The sequence below is a fragment of the Capsicum annuum genome, chromosome 6, assembly GCF_002878395.1.
Source record: "Capsicum annuum cultivar UCD-10X-F1 chromosome 6, UCD10Xv1.1, whole genome shotgun sequence".
Taxonomy (NCBI): domain Eukaryota; kingdom Viridiplantae; phylum Streptophyta; class Magnoliopsida; order Solanales; family Solanaceae; genus Capsicum; species Capsicum annuum.
In genome coordinates, this window is record NC_061116.1 from 108,468,619 (window position 1) to 108,485,307 (window position 16,689).

At 36.9% G+C, this 16,689-nt stretch overlaps 1 pseudogene; it reads left to right on the forward strand.

Moving 5' to 3' along the window:
- The window catches only part of LOC107874239, a 37,847-nt pseudogene extending 22,402 nt beyond the window's left edge, over positions 1-15,445 (forward strand).
- The last annotated feature ends 1,244 nt before the right edge of the window (positions 15,446-16,689 follow it).

Here is a 16,689-nt window from a genome sequence, read left to right on the forward strand (position 1 = left end):
AGTTTTTGTAATGTTTTGTAATTAATATAGCCTAAATGTTCATGCCATAAATCATAAGACTCAAGAAAATAAGTAGAATTTGAACTTTTATTTATTTCAACAGTCATTACATTCATCTTATAAAGGTCTTCCATCAGATAGCCTTTTCCTACATACATTTCTCCTTTGCTAATTACAATTTTTCCAGAAATGGTTACACATTTGAATCCATTCTTTTCTAGAAGTGAAACAGAAATTAAATTCCTACGTAACTCCAGAACATATAAGACATTGTTAAGTGTCAAGACCTTTCCTGAAGTCATTTTCAAGCATATTTTTCTTGTTCCTTCTACCTTAGCAGTAGCGAAGTTAGCCATGTAGATCATTTCTTCTACTTGAGCCAGAGCAAATGATGAAAACAACTCTTTGTTGGAACATACATGGCGGGTGGCACCAGAATTCATCCACCATTCGCAAGGATTCCCCACCAAGTTGCATTCTGAGAATATAGCACACAGATCATCGCATTCTTTATTGGAATCAACCATATTAGCTTGGTCCTTTTTCTTGCCTTTCTTAGGAGCACGACAATCCGTGGACTTGTGGCCAATCTTACCACGATTGAAGCATTTTCCCTTGAATTTCTTCTTAGTTTGATTGCTTCCTTGTTCAACTTTCTTCCTTTTCTTAGAATTGTTTTGATCATCTTCTACAATATGTGCTCTATTAATTGTAGAATTCTCTTTTGACCTTCTCTCGGCAGCTTTATTATCCTCTTCAATTTGTAGTCAGACAATAAGATCTTCAACAGTCATTTCCTTGTATTTATGCTTCAAGTAGTTTTTGAAGTCTTTCCACAAAGGTGGTAGCTTCTCAACTATCGCTGCTACTTGAAATGCATCATTCACAATCAAACCTACAAAATACTTTATATGAGTATCAAGAACCTTTTTAATTTGTTCAACTAAGGTATTTTTCAAAGATATACCTTCTGCTAGGAGATCATGTATGATGACTTGTAACTCCTACACTTGAGAGACAACCAATTTGCTATCTATAATTTTAAAGTCCAGGAACCGTGCAACAAGGAATTTCTTAATTCTCGCATCCTCTATTTTATATTTTCGTTCAAGTGCCCCCCATAATTTCTTCGATGTCTTAGTTCCACTGTAAATATTGTAGAGGTCGTCTTGGAGACCACTCAGAATATAATTCTTACAAAGGAAGTCTGAATGTTTCCAAGCTTCTACAATTATGAAACGCTCTTTGTCCGAGGTTTCCTCGGGCACCTCAGGAGCGTCTTCGCTAGTGAACCTTTGCAGACACAAAGTGGTAAGGTAAAAGAACATCTTTTGCTGCCATCATTTAAAGTCAATGCCCGTAAATTTTTATGGCTTCTCCTCCGGTGCCATTGTAGGCGGAGCATTTGTGAGACTTGATGTGGCAATATTAGTTTCCCCTACAGACGTTGTCGTATCTTGCATTTGACTATCACTTGTCATTTTTCCTCAAGTATTTGGACTTAGTATTTTCAGAATACTACTTATAAAGTTAAGCAACTTTAAACTTTTCTTCTTGTTTCTAGTTGACAATGAAGTTTTTATGACTTCAAATCACTAGTTAAGTTCAGGCGGAGTAGAGAGTTAAAACTTTAATCTCCAAAAACAAGCTATACAAATTCTGAAAGTTATTTCCTTAAGATTGTTATTTCCTTCTACGGGTACGCAAAATCTATATATGTAGAACAACAACTTTAACTAGTTCAAGTTTTAAATAAAAACTCAATGAAGTACAAAAAATACCCTCAACACAAGATCAAAGTGAACTTTCTTAGAAGTGTATTTTATTTTTAGAAGTCAAGATGAAACAGAAATGGCCAAGATCCCCGAATTCACGGACTTTTATTTTGGAAATAATTCCCCTTATTATACCCGAGGTTGCAAAATTTTCCTCCCAGGATAAAATGGCCAGACAGACCAACTGTAGCGGTACCTCAAACAATTAGAATATCGTCGAACTCACTTAACGGATTGACTGATCACACAGAGTATTTGTAAAGACAAGAAGAGAGTTTATTGCAGAAAAATTCATATCAAAACCTGTGAATGAAAGCAGGTTTGTATAGCCTGTGAGATGCTTCTTCGAAAAGGTGACATTGGTTCACTTTGTAGACACGTAATTTTGTCCCCCTCAAAAGTTTGATTTTATTCATTTTTACCTTATCATATCATGTACCCTCACCCACGTGATTACATCCAACAAAAATACAAAAAAAGTAACTCTCAACAAAATCCCTAACAAACTTTTATTCTTTTTAACATCCTAACAACCCTCTCCAATAAGAAAATGACAAATCACCCTATACCCCTACCCTACCTAACCTCACCCCACTCATATTTTTTTCTCACAATATACATACCCACCTACGGATACAGTGAAAGAGGAGCAAAAAGGGGAACAACAATACAAGCCATATATATAATTCACATACGCATACTTCAAATTCCATTCAAGAGAATTCACTGGAAAAGAAACTATGTAATAACCTTCACACTATACCCATCAGATAATCATTTTTTCCATGGAATAAGTGAGAGATCACCAGAATTCGTACAGCCTACCGGAGAAGAAATAGAACACGCACACACAGTGGGATCGAGAGACGAGAGAGAGGACAGATTCTATTTTTTAGGTTTGTTTCTCCTTCCTCTTCAAAAACGTACACATCTACATACTAATCCACGCACACAATGAGAAAAATAAGTTTTATGGAGCTCATGTGATGAAAATTCGGTGAGAAACAGTCAGGATGATTTTCGGATAGATTTAGATGTGAAACAACGCGTTCACCGGAATCCAACTTTTTCCCGTCAATCTCGTGACCACTGTTAGCTCCCCAAAGTTTGTATCGTGTGGATTTTTAGTTTTATATTAGATTTTTGGGGTCATCTATTGTGGGATTCATTGTCGAGGTCATTTTTTGGGGTTCTGACGTAACCAAGTCATGTCAAGATTCGGAATTCGATTCTCATATCGAGGTTTACTCCTATTTGAAATCTGTCTGGTTGAGAATCCTAGGTTACCGAGAAGGTTGGTCGTTGTTGAGGTTTCCATTCACTGATTTTGGTCTTTGAATTTCTCTTTATTATCGACAAAGACATTTTATCGAGGTCCATTCTCTTAACCCACTCTTTTTTCTTTATCACGATTTATTGAATTGTCATGATTATGTGTGATGTGATCATGGTTGGTGGATTTTTATTGATGTCATGATTATGTGTGATGTGATCATGGTTGGTGTTTTTGATGATATGTGAAACAAAGAGGAGTAATTGTTAGTACGATTGATGAAAAATGAAAGCTAGCGGGGGGTTGGAATTAAAATTGATAAAAAGATAATGTTAATTTACTTTGATTCATTGACTTCGTTGATCGTGATAGGGTCATGATAGGTCGAATTGGATAGGTAAAGATTAGGTTCGGGTAGGCAAAAGTAGGACTTGCAATCGTTGAATGATAAAAGTGTTTTGTTGAAATGTATTGATTTATGTTTTCGAATTGGAATGTATTCATTTGGCTCGGGAATGCCCCGAAGATTGATGTATTTATTCACCAGGAAATGCCTCGATGTATCATGTTGGTGAAGACGTTCGTGAGGAAGGCCCGAGGAGTCGGGTAAAGCACGGGAGCGTAGTTATTATTAGTGTAGGTTAGATAGGATTTATTTTTACATTTTTTTGTTTTGGACTGTATAATTGGACTGGACATTATATTTTGGATTTGTTTTGTTTTGTGTGTTTGATTGATTGTTTTATGTGTTTTGTGTGGTTTATACCTTCATAATGTCAAATTAGCCAATATGCTTCACCAAGAGACCGTGGTCGAACCACGGGATCGAGGGGTGACTAACACCTTCCCCTCAGTCAACAAAATTTCTTAGCTGGAATCTCTATTCGCGGATCAGTTTTAGAGTCAAACTATTTTGAAAAAGGATTTCCAAAGGTGACTTGGTACACCTAATTTATGTCAAGTGGCGACTCTGAATAAAAAATGTAAATAATCCTTTTTCAAAAGAAAAATTCTTCATTTTGTCACTTAATAACAAAAACCCTTTCGAAACTAAAAATTGAATCTTTTGGAGTCAAAAAAGGGGTGTGGCAGCTCTGGCGACTTTGCTAGGGAAAACGAGTTTAGAATTCGAGCTTATTTTGGATTCGTATCGGCTTTGTTTGGCACTATAGTTGTATAAAAAAAATTTGTGTGTTGTTTTGTGTTACTGTTTTATCATTATGGAATGTTTTCGTGCTCTTTGTGTACAGTATTTATCCTATGTGTTGCCTCTTTTATATCTGGCATCATGTGTCTACCCCGGCCTTCTTTCTGCAACAAGTCTGTATTACACGTGTTGTACACGACCTCTAGTTGAGTCACCCTTATTTTAAGGGAGGGAGCCGTCAGTGTTATAGAGTAGGTGGAAATCTATCGTAGCCACTATCGACCATACGCTCCCCCGAACAGCCTTGTTAGTGAACCCCAACGTAGGTCGCCTTTAGGTTATGCTTATGTGCATCATATTGAGACCTAGCGGGTCCCACTTGGTCCTTTGTAGGAGACTCAACTCTAAAGCATCCCTACATGCTAAATGTTGCATCTTTGAGGATAACATGGTCATTTGACGGACTGATTTGGGAAAAACATGTGTTATAAGTAAAGTGTGTGGGTAATGAAAAAATAAGAAAAAAAAAGTTTCGTAGTTTTTAGAGTTTTTTATGGCTTTTATTTTTCACAATTCCAAAATTCAAAAGGACTTTTTTTACCTTTTGCATCATTTTCTCAAAAGCATCAAAAAGATTTTCCTTTGTCTCGTTTAGCATGCATTCACAATTCGAAAACTTCAAAAAGATTTTTCATTCATAGGAGGTGTTTATAAAAGAAAAATGCAAAAAAAAAAGATGTTAGAAATTTTTTACATTTCGTATAACAAAAATACCAAAAAGATTTTTCTTTCATAGTTGTTGATGTCATTTTTCTGTGAAGTATCAAAATGAAAACTCAAAACATTTTATCAACATGGTTCATCGTCTGTCTTTGGTTGTATCTCTTAAGTCAGGGTCTAGCCTGTTATTTAATCATTAATTGTTCAATCTGGATGAACGACACACCCCTGATTCTCCTCTTTCGGGAGTGAGATACATAGGCAGCCTATTGTTGGTTCGGGGATCTTATTTAAAAAATTCAAAAATATTTCTTCACTCTCCATTTAGAGTAGGCGTTTCATATACGTATTTAAAAGAAAACTACAAAAAAGATTTTTCATTTAATAGGTTCAAGTTTCGTTTTCATATGAAATTCAAAATCAAAAATCCGAAAAGATTTTCTTTGGTAATCATAGGTTTCATTTTGTATAGGGATGTTAAAGCCGTAGAATTCAAAAATATTTTCGTCATTTCTTTTGACAAATTTTTATTTTTCTTTTCTTTTTAAAGTTTCAAGAAAAAGAAAAAAGAAAGAAAAAGAGTTTAATCGGCCATTTTGGAAAGATTTCATGAACTACGCACACCTGATTCTCCTCTTTCAGGAGTGAGATACGTAGGTGCCCTTCTTGGGTTCGGTGATCTTTTAAAAAAAAGAGGTTTTGAAAAACTGTTGAACTCTAACCATTTGCTATCTCTTGTCCAGTTAATTAAGGTGGTTGGTTTGTGGCATTTTGGATGGTCCTCCATATTTCTCCAAGTCACAGAGGAAGTTATAGCCAACAAGGATACCGAGTTAGTTGTCACTAATCAGATAGGGAGTTTGAGAAATGAGAATGTAGAAGATAATAAAGAGATTCAGAAATTAAGGTGGCAAATAATAGAAATGCATCGAGCTTGGGCTAATGGGTTGCCGCCTCCTCTAGTTCCCACTGATAGTCTGGAATATCTTTCTAGCTTGCCTCCCGTTCACATGCACAGTTTCCCATTTTTGTTGATATGCCGCAACATGCATCAGGATCGACTCTGGGGAAATAATATTCAACCACTTCCAATGTTCATTTCCTCACTCCCCAATCCAAGACTACCACATACTCGACTCAAGATGTTGTTCATACTTTTGCGGCGCCACCCCCACCTGAAGCTCCTACTTTTGATGTCCATCCACAAGTTGTGCCTCCCTACTCAACAAGAGAGCCTGCATTGAATATTTTTAGTGATCAACATTATGCTCTCGAGCCCACATTTAAGTATACTGGTCCTTACGACTGCCCTCAACTGCCTGAATTTTCTCCAAATATTGAGAATCCTGTTATGACAGAAGAACAAGAGAAAATGGCTAGAAAATTGAGAAGTTTGGAACTGACTATGAAAAACTTGCAAGGACTTGGGGGGTACAAAAGTGTCTCATACAAAGATCTGTGCATGTTTCCAGGTGTACATCTTTCTTTTGATTTTAAAATGTCGAAGTTTGAGAAGTATGATAGACATGGTGATCCTGTAGCACATTTGAGACGCTATTGCAACCAGCTAAGGGGCACTAGAGGGAAGGAAGAACTACTCATGGCTTATTTCGGGGAGAGTCTCCTAGGCCTAGCTTCGGAATGGTTTGTTGATCAAGACATTGACAAGTGGATTAGTTGGGATGACCTAGCTAATAGATTTGTGCAATAATTTTAATACAATGTGGAGTTGATACCTAATGAAAAATCCCTAACTGGCATAAAAAAGAAGAATACTGAGAGTTTCAGGGAGTATGCGATCAGATAGCGCGAACAAGCTGCTAGAGTAAAACCGCCAATGAAAAAAAGCAAGATAGTGGACAGCGCAAGATGAAACATATTATCAACACTTGTTACCTACATTAGGCAAGCCATTTATTGAGGTCCTCAAAATGGGGGAGATGATAGAGGATGGAATTAAGACTGGTCGTATTGTGAGTTTTGCAACATTGAAAGCGACTACTCAAGCAATTCAAAAAGGTTTGGGAAGTGTTGGAGGAAAGAAGAATGAGGAAGATGCATCTGCTATTATAGTTGGACAACAGGCACGGGCAAGAGGACCATACCATCGTTACCCCCGGGCTCAAACCCAAGTTTATGGACAAGTTCCACAAAATCCTTCCCAAAATCCATTATATTTTATTCCTCCATCTCCATATCAAGTGTATAATGCGCAACCATATGTTCAACCCCTATCTTACCCACACTGGCGTACGCCAACTCTGCCGAGTTATCCTCCAACTCCACATACATACCAAAGCCTTTCTAGGCCTGGTTTTCAATTTAAGCCAAATAATAAAATGAGACAGAAGTCGAGAGATAGCTTCACACCTATTGGAGAGTCATATGCAAGTTTATTCCAGAGATTGGTACAGCAGGGCATGATCACTTTTCTCCTTAGGTATACTCCTGACCCATATTCTAGAAGTTTTGATCCTAATGTACAATATGCATATCATTCCGATGTTCAGGGTCACAATATTGAAGATTGTCGTTCTTTGAAAAGAGAAATTGAAAAGATGATTCAAGATAAATCAATTATTTTGTAGAACATTAACAGTGAGGAAAGCTTCAGTCATGCTGATATGCAAACCAGTGGCTAAGATGTCAGGCTGAGCAATTGAGAAGTCACCCCTCTCCTTACTAGGAAGGGGTTTGGCAGCTTGTTTTGTTTTATTTTCTATTCTCTAAATTATTTCAGAGTTGTAGTTCGGGATCTGTCTTGTTTTGTCCTTTTGTTGTTTATGTTCAAACCCTTCTATCTTTTGTTTTGACTAAATGAAGTGTCTCATTTTCCTTTGTGTTTTAAATATGTGTTGTTTGTTTGTTTTCTTTACATAGTAATTTTATGTTGACTCTAGTGATATGACATGCTAGTGAAATTTTCAACCAGATCTTAAAATCCAATTTAAGCATGAACATTGAATCAGAGGGTTAAAGTTAGAAAAGGAGAGCATATGAGAAAATAGATAGAGTGCTGAGACATTTGGTGACAAGTTAAGGGAATTATTTTGAGAATCACAAGAACAACTTAGTCATTGATCGAAAGGCAAGTCCCAATCAGGTCAAATAGTAGACGTGTGATCCCTATATCAAGAGAAACAAGAAGATAAGCAGCTCCACGAAAGCATGAGTCATTTGATGTGAGAAATGTACAGCAAAGGTGGAGTTTACAGAAGAAGTAGTGACTCACAGACTCAATCTGCTTAAAAAGATGTCACAAATGATCTTCATCTCTCACTTCCAATTGCATATTATATACTTGCATTCTCAAGGATTGATATGATGAAGGTATTTCATTCTGCTATCCAAACATTGTGTCATCCTTTGTTTACCCTATTTGAACCTTAGTGTTATTTTCTTTCATACCCCTCTTTTGGAATCAAGATAGAGTAAGCAAAGTTTAAAGAATAGTGTTGAGTAAAAAGATAAAGTCAAAACGCTACAAAAAAGAGACAAAATGTTTCCAAAAAAGAGTGTCAAGAAAAATAGAGTTAGAAAAAAGAATCGCAAAGTGAAAAGAGCGAATAGAAGATAAAAAAAGAAAAATCAGATCAAAGCAAAAGAACAAGCTGCCAGAACTACGCACGACCTGATTCTCTTCTCTCGGGGGTGAGATACGTAGGCTGCCCTACTAAGGGCTCGGTCCAACCAAATAAATAATTTAGAATCACCTAGTCAAAAGAAACTGGGGCATAAGTTAATCCTCATTATCTAAGTCGATTCCAAAAGTTGTAAGTCCTAACCCACTTTAAGTGTCATTTGGACCTCATTCCATCCTTTCTTTCTAACCCTATCCAAAAGCCAAGTTACAACCAAAGAAAGACCTTCAGATCGATCTTTGAGGATGTTAAGAAAAAGCATGTAAGGGATATGATGATGTATTTGGGAACTACTTGTCTTCCTCAGCATAAGAAATCAGGAGAGAAATAAAAAATGAGAGAGTCTTATTGGTGAAAACCCTCACAGGCACCATAAGGCGATAGTGAGCTGAGAGAAAATGAGAGAGGCTTGTTGAAAAAAACCATTCAAGGTGTCACTAGCTGAATGAGGTCCTAAATGCAATTGACCTAAGGAAATAACTCAGTTTCAAGGCCATTAACTCAACAACAATTGGTAGAAAGTTTTGGATGGAAAGATCAGGAAGCCTGACCCAAAATGCATGACATAATTTTTAGAGTTGACTATCATTTTTAGATAAATTTTATTTCTTTGTTTCAAATGGGGATATTCATTATCTTTTATTTCTTCTCTTTATTTTTGTTTATCTTTCTTGAGTCAGTTATCCAAATAAAAATCATTGTCATTTTTCTCTTGTTAGTGAGTCAAGTCTATGTCGAAACAAGTAAGAAAAGATTTCAAAACTGGCTACTAGCTTCTTCAATTGCACAAAGCAAGACAAAAGGCCAGCATATGAAAGATACATGATTGTGATCCAAAATAAGGCATGCAGAAAGTTGTGTCAACAGAAAATTCTGGGAATTCATAAAAATACCAAGGTTCAAAGAGTTTATCTGAGAAGCATGGCAAAGCAAAGATATTGTGTTTGTTTCATAAGAACTCTTAATAATCGAAGTTTGGGTCAATGATGCAGCAAGTTAATGACATATTCTAATGGTTGGAAGCGAGGTTAAATGTGACCGCGGCAAGAGCAATTTCCACAAAAGCCAAAGCCACAAACCAACCACCATATTTTTAAACTAACAAGTTTTCTTTGTATGAAATAGGAACACATGTTACCTTCGAATCTAGGATTTCAAAGCCTAAACATCAAAAGTTGCAATGCCTCACTTCCATAAATGCAGGAGATGCACTTCCTTTTTTTGTTAATTCAAGCAACATTTGTAAGGAGATGCACTTCCTTGTTTGGGCAATTCAAGTGACATTTATGAGGAGACGCACTTCCTTGTTTGGGTAATTCAAGTGACATCTATAAGGAGATGCACTTCCTTGTCTGGGTAATTTAAGCACCATTTGTAAGGAGACGCACTTCCTTGTTCGATTAATTCAAGTAACACTTGTTAGGAGACACACTTCGTTGTTTGGATAATTCAAGCGGTATTTGTAAGGAGACTCACTTCCTTATTTGGGTAATTCAATCGGTATTTGATAAGGAGACTCACTTCCTTGTTTGGGGTAATTCAAGCAATATTTGTAAGGAGACGCACTTCCTGGTTTGGGCAATTCAAGAAACATTTGTAAGGAGACGCACTTCCTTGTTTGAGTAATTCAAGAGACATTTGTGAGGAGATGCACTTCCTTATTTGAGTAATTCAAGCGGCATTGGTAAGGAGACGCACTTCCTTGTTTTGGTAATTTAAGCGGCATTGGTAAGGAAATGCACTTCCTTGTTTTGATAATTCAAGCAACATTGATAAAGAGATGCATTTCCTTGATTGGGTAATTCAAATTTTGCTTTTTAGGTGATGCACTTCCTAATGTAAGTCTTGATTCCTAGAATATGCACTTTCTAGTTGAGTTATCGCACTTAACCCTAAGGAGACGCACTTCCTTGCTAGTTTTCATTTGTCAGGTGGCACACTTTTTAGCTTAAACTTGTATCTCTAGAAGACACACTTTCTAGTTAGAATCCCTCACTTTAATTCTTAGGAGATGGACTTCCTAGTCTTGGTTATTTAATTTTACTCTTAAGAGATGCATTTCTTAGTCAGAGTCTTGATTCATCATTGCAACATGCAAGTAGGTATGATGTGACTTTTCCAAAAGTCTTCTGATGATAAACTGGGGCAAAAATTCAATTTTTGTTTTTGAAACTCTACTTTTTTGGCAAATAAAACCTCTTTATAATAATATTTGTTTGGGATAATTTTCTTTTTAGTTTTGATGTGATTTCAGGAGCCTGCCCGAAGCACAGGGCGAATAAATGGAAAACCAAGCAACAAGGTGAAGAAATTGAAAGTTAAGCAGCTTAAAAAATATCAAGTCAGGAGCCCGCCTGCAGAATAGGGTGAAGAAGTTGAAAGCATAGCAACAATTTGATGAAATAGCAAGTCAGGAACCCGCCTGGAGAATAGGGTGAAGAAATTGAAAGGCAAGCAACAAGTTAAAGAAATAGCAAGTTAGGAGCCCGCCTGAAGAATAGGGTGATGAAACTCAAGTCAAGAGTCCAAAAGAAGCTGCATAGATAGGATTTTGTGATTTCATTTATGTTTTAACTTGTAATTTTTATTTTTGATGTAATAATAGAGCCGCGGACCGGAACCTCGATGGAACCTCACTCGACTCTCCAACTCGGTATAGTCCTTCTCTTTCCAGTCCTTTGAAATACTCGTGACTTGGTTCCCTCATAACTTGGGTAGGTAGGTTGTCCTAATTCAAGACCCAGTAGTCCTTCTTCCTTCTGTTTCTTCCTTTGAATAATGGTCGGGATAAAATTCTATCTCGTTGTCTACTTCTTTATCTGAAAACACTGCGTGTTTACATTCAAAGGGGGCATGATGTAGACACGTAATTTTGTCCCCCTCAAAAGTTTGATTTTATTCATTTTTACCTTATCATATCATTTACCCTCACCCACGTGATTACATCCCACAAAAAATCAAAAAAAGTAACTCTCAACAAAATCTCAAACAAACTTTTATTCTTTTTAACATCCTAACAACCCTCTCCAATAAGAAAATGACAAATCACCCTATACCCCTACCCTACCTAACCTCACCCCACTCATATTTTTTTTCTCACAATAAACATACCCACCTACGGATACAGTGAAAGAGGAGCAAAAAAGGGAATAACAATACAAGCCATATATACAATTCACATATGCATACTCCGAATTCCATTCAAGAGAATTCACTGGAAAAGAAACTATGTATGAACCTTCACACTACACCTATGAGATAATCATTTTTTCCGTAGAATAAGGGAGAGATCAACAGAATTTGCACAGCCTACCAGAGAAGAAATAGAACACGCACACACAGTGGGATCGAGAGATGGGAGAGAGGACAAATTCCATTTTTTAGGCTTGTTTCTCCTTCCTCTTCCAAAACGTACACATATACACACTAATTCGCGCACACAGTGAGGAAAAGGAGTTTGATGGAGCTCATGTGATAAAAATTCGGTGAGAAACAGTCAGGACGATTTTCGGATAGATTTGGACGGGAAACAACGCGTTCACCAGAATCCAACTTCTTCCCGTCAATCTCGTGACCACTGCTAGCTCCCCAAAGTTCGTATCATGTGGATTTTTAGTTTTCTATTAGATTTTGGGGGTTATCTATTGTGGGATTCATTGTCGAGGTTATTTTTTGGGGTTCTGACGTGACCAAGTCGTGTCAAGATTCGGAATTCGATTCTCATATCGAGGTTTACCCCCGTTTGAAATCTGTCTGATTGAGAATCCCGGGTTACCAAGAAGGTTGGTCGTCGTTGAGGTTCCCATTCGATGATTTTGGTCTTTGAATTTCTCTTTATTATCGACAAAGATATTTTATCGAGGTCCATTCTCTTAACCCACTCTTTTTTCTTTATCTCGATTTATTGAATTGTCGTGATTATGTGTGATGTGATCATGGTTGGTGGATTTTTGTTGATGTTATGATGTCATGATTATGTGCTTCATGATGTGTTTTTGATGATATGTGAAACGAAGAGGAGTAATTGTAGGTGCGATTGATGAAAAATAAAAGCTAGCGGGGGGTTGGAATTGAAATTGATAAAAAGCTAATGTTAATTTACTTTGATTCATTGACTTCGTTGATCGTGATAGGGTCATGATAGGTCAAATTGGATAGGTAAAGAGTAGGTTCGGGTAGGCAAAAGTAGGACTTGAAATCGTTGAATGATAAAAGTGTTTTGTCAAAATGTGTTGATTTATGTTTTCGGATTGGAATGTATTCATTTGGCCGGGGAATGCCCCGAAGATTGATGTATTTATTCACCGGGGAATGCCCCGACGTATCATGTTGGCGAAGACATTCGTGAGGAAGGCCCGAGGCGTTGGGTAAAGCACGGGAGCGTAGTTAGTATTAGTGTAGGTTAGATAGGATTTATTTTTGCATTTTTCTATTTTGGACTGTATAATTGGATTGGACATTATATTTTGTATTTGTTTTGTTTTGTGTGTTTGATTGATTATTTTATGTGTTTTGTGTGGTTTATACCTTCGTAATGTCAAATTAGCCGATAAACTTCACCAAGCGACCGTGGTCGAACCACGGGATCGAGGGGTGCCTAACACCTTCCCCTCGGTCAACAGAATTCCTTAGCTAGAATCTCTGTTCGCAGATCAGTTTTAGAGTCAAACTGTTTTGAAAAAGGATTTCCAAAGGTGACTTGGCACACCTAATTTATGTCAAGTGGCGACGCTAAATAAAAAATGTAAATAATCCTTTTTCGAAACAAAAATTCTTCATTTTGTCACTTAATAACAAAAACCCTTTCGAAACTAAAAATCGAATCTTTTGGAGTCAAAAAAGGGGTTTGACGTACCTAAATGGTGTGATATTTCAGGAAATTCATGTCTTTTACCCAAAGAACGTGTCCTTCTCCAAACAAACATACCAGTTCACGAAATAGTACATCAGTTCATTGAACAGACATATCATTTTATTGAACAATTGCATCAGTTCGAAGCAGTGTATCATTTCAGAAAATACTGCTTCAAAATCTGTATACATATATAAATGGAGGATTACTGGTGTGCTTTCCTTTTGACATTCGGATTAACTTTACGTGAAATAAACTTTGTCCAAAAAGATAAATCTCATTATCGACAAATCCAAAGCCGAAGCCAAGCAAGCGACGACGACGGCGCAAAGCATTTCTTATTTCTTGCCTCACTTATCATGTGGAGTAAGTGTTTTCTATTAAAAACACTCCATAGTTCCCTTCTCCCACCAATGTGGGAGAATTAGTGAACTTTCCAATTTTGGGAGTACACCTTCTAAATTGATGTCTCCTTTCTTCCACCATTTTTCTCTCCATTTTCCATTCGCACCTTTTTTCATACATATTGAACCCAACATAAAGTAGGTTTGTTGGTTGAAAGTAGAGAAGAAAGGAAATGTTTTGAGGAAAAAATATGATTTAGGGAGATTATTAGATCAAGGCAACTTTGGTAGGGTTTATAATGGAAGGAATCTGAAAAGCGGATAGAGTGTAGTCATTAAGGTAATTGAGAAAGAGAAAGTTCAGAAGGCTGGACTAATAGAACAGACCAAATGAGAGATATCTGATATGGCACTGGTCAAACACCCACATGTTGTGCAGCTTTGCGATATCATGGTAACTAAGACTTAAGATTTTCTTTGTGACCGAACATGCCAAAGGCGGTGAGTTTTTCAACAAGCTTGGCAAATGGGAGGCTCAAGGAAGATGCTGCTAGAAAGTTATTTTAGCAACTGATCAGTGCCGTTGAATTTTGCCACAGCCGAAATGTTTATCATCGAGGTCGCAAACCAGAAAATCTCCTGCTGGATGAGAATGGAAACCTAAAGGTCTCAGACTTTAGACTGAGTGCATTGGCTGAGTCTAAGCGGCAGATGGGTTACTCCGTACAACCTACGGTACACCAGCATATGTTACTCCTGAGGTGATTGGTAGAAAAGGATATGATGGTGCCAAAGCTGACATCTGGTCTTATGGGTGATCTTATTTGTCTTGTTGGGTTATATTCCATTCCATGACAAATCTTATGAATATGTATAGGAAGATAAGCAGGGCAGAGTATAAATGCCCTAACTGGTTCCCACTAGAAGTGCATAAACTTCTCTCTAGGATCCTCGACCCAAACCCCCATACAAGAATTTTGATAGCGAATATTAAGAAAAGCTCCTGGTTTAAGAAGGGATCGGAATCCAGACACATAAGAACCAAACAACTAGTGAACCAAAATATTATTATAGATGGCAATGTTGTTTCCAGTTCAAATTTGGAGAATTATTCCTCCTCCGACACCAAGCTAGAGTTGGCAAAACCTGGAAACATTAATGCATTTGCTATTATCTCTCTTTCAAGCGGGTTTGACTTGTTTGGTTTATTTGTAAGAAAAAATCAAAAGGAGGAACTGCAATTCATATCAGCGAGGCCTGCCCCAGTCATCATATCCAAGCTCGAGAAAGTTGGCAGGAACTTGAGCCTAGACTTACAGAAGCAAGAGGGTGGATTTTTTAGATTTAGAGGGATTAAATGAGAGCAGATACGGAACTCTGTGCATTGATGCATGTATATTTGAAATTACTGAATCTTATTGCTTTGTTGAGCTTAAATGGTCATGTGGGGATGCGATTGAGTACCAAAACATGTCAGACCAGCTCTTGAGGGAATTGTTTGTGCATGGCAAGGAATGAAATCTCATCATTAGTAAGTAGAATCACTAAAATGAAGCTTCTGATTTCCAGATGCTCACTTTGTCTGCTTATCATACTTTGTATTAGTAGTTAAACTAATTCTGTCTGTTTGGTGTGCTAGTTCTAATTGTCATTTTAAAATATATCCACCTATTTCAACACCTGTATATTCTAAGAAATCATGGTACTACAGACTCCAATTATTTTCTATGAGTTGTCTCCCCTCTCTTATTTTATCGCTTCAGTTCATGAATATTCTCCCTTTTGCTATCTCCAAGAATTGTTGCAATAGCACACCATGATCAGTTTAGTTTTTATTCTTGCATGGGTTAAATTCTGAAAGTCGTCTTTCTATTTATATTTGTAAATTTGTTCGGAAGAACATACAGAACCTGAAAGAATCAGTGGAACAACTACAGGATATGTCAATTCCAGTATCCAAGACATCGTAGTGTAGTTTAATCTTCTGGTCTATGATTTAGTGGTGGGAGCTCTTTGAATTAACTTTGACATGATACAGATTATTTCTCATTGAAATTACCTCAACTTGTTGGCTACCTTGCTTGAGGAATTGTTTCTCGAAACTGAAAATTGTTATATATTTGTTTCTAGATTTATAAGAAAGCGACATCACATTCATGCGGTTTTACTCTGCATCCAATTTGCTTACTTTCTCCTCTCTTGCAGTTGTCCATCCGAATCCACCTTGTTTTGGACCTTACACTCTATATACTTATTGGAAATTTAGGTGAAAATTCAAATCAAATATAATTGAATGGAGCGCGTGTTCTAATTGCTCGCGTGTTTACTATACGCAGACGTGCAAGGTTCACTATTTATTAACTAATTCTAAATGAATAATGTAATTAAACCTCTAGCTCCAGCCTCCAAGATAACATAAACGATATTTCTGGGCCTCTTCAATCAAATAAAGAGAGATTTTAAATAGAACACTCTTCAAGTGTGCTCAGTACTGTAGAATATTACACTTGGATTTCAAATTCGAACTCCACTAGTTTTGTGCACATGTATGTGCTTGAAGTTTATTAAATTTTACGGCACAGTTTGTTGGACCCTTTTTCTGTTCCTATCTGATTATGAGAAATGAGGATTTCCCGTTTGGAAAAGAAAACAAAGAAAAAGAATTCCATTTTTGTGGGACTAGTTTTCCATCTCTTTGAAGCTTTATTCATTCGTCTATAAAGCAGACAGAATAAAGGGACCAAGAAGAAAAAATGATAATAATCAACGAAAAATAGCTGGAGTCACCTTTTTCACCGAAAAATAAAGCAAAATATTAGTAGCATGAAAAGTAAGAGGTATATGAACGGATCCGGCTCCTCTCCTTTTTCACACTCTCTATTTTCATCAAGTTTCCATCTTGATTGATGATATATGGCCTAATTAAATATAATGGCT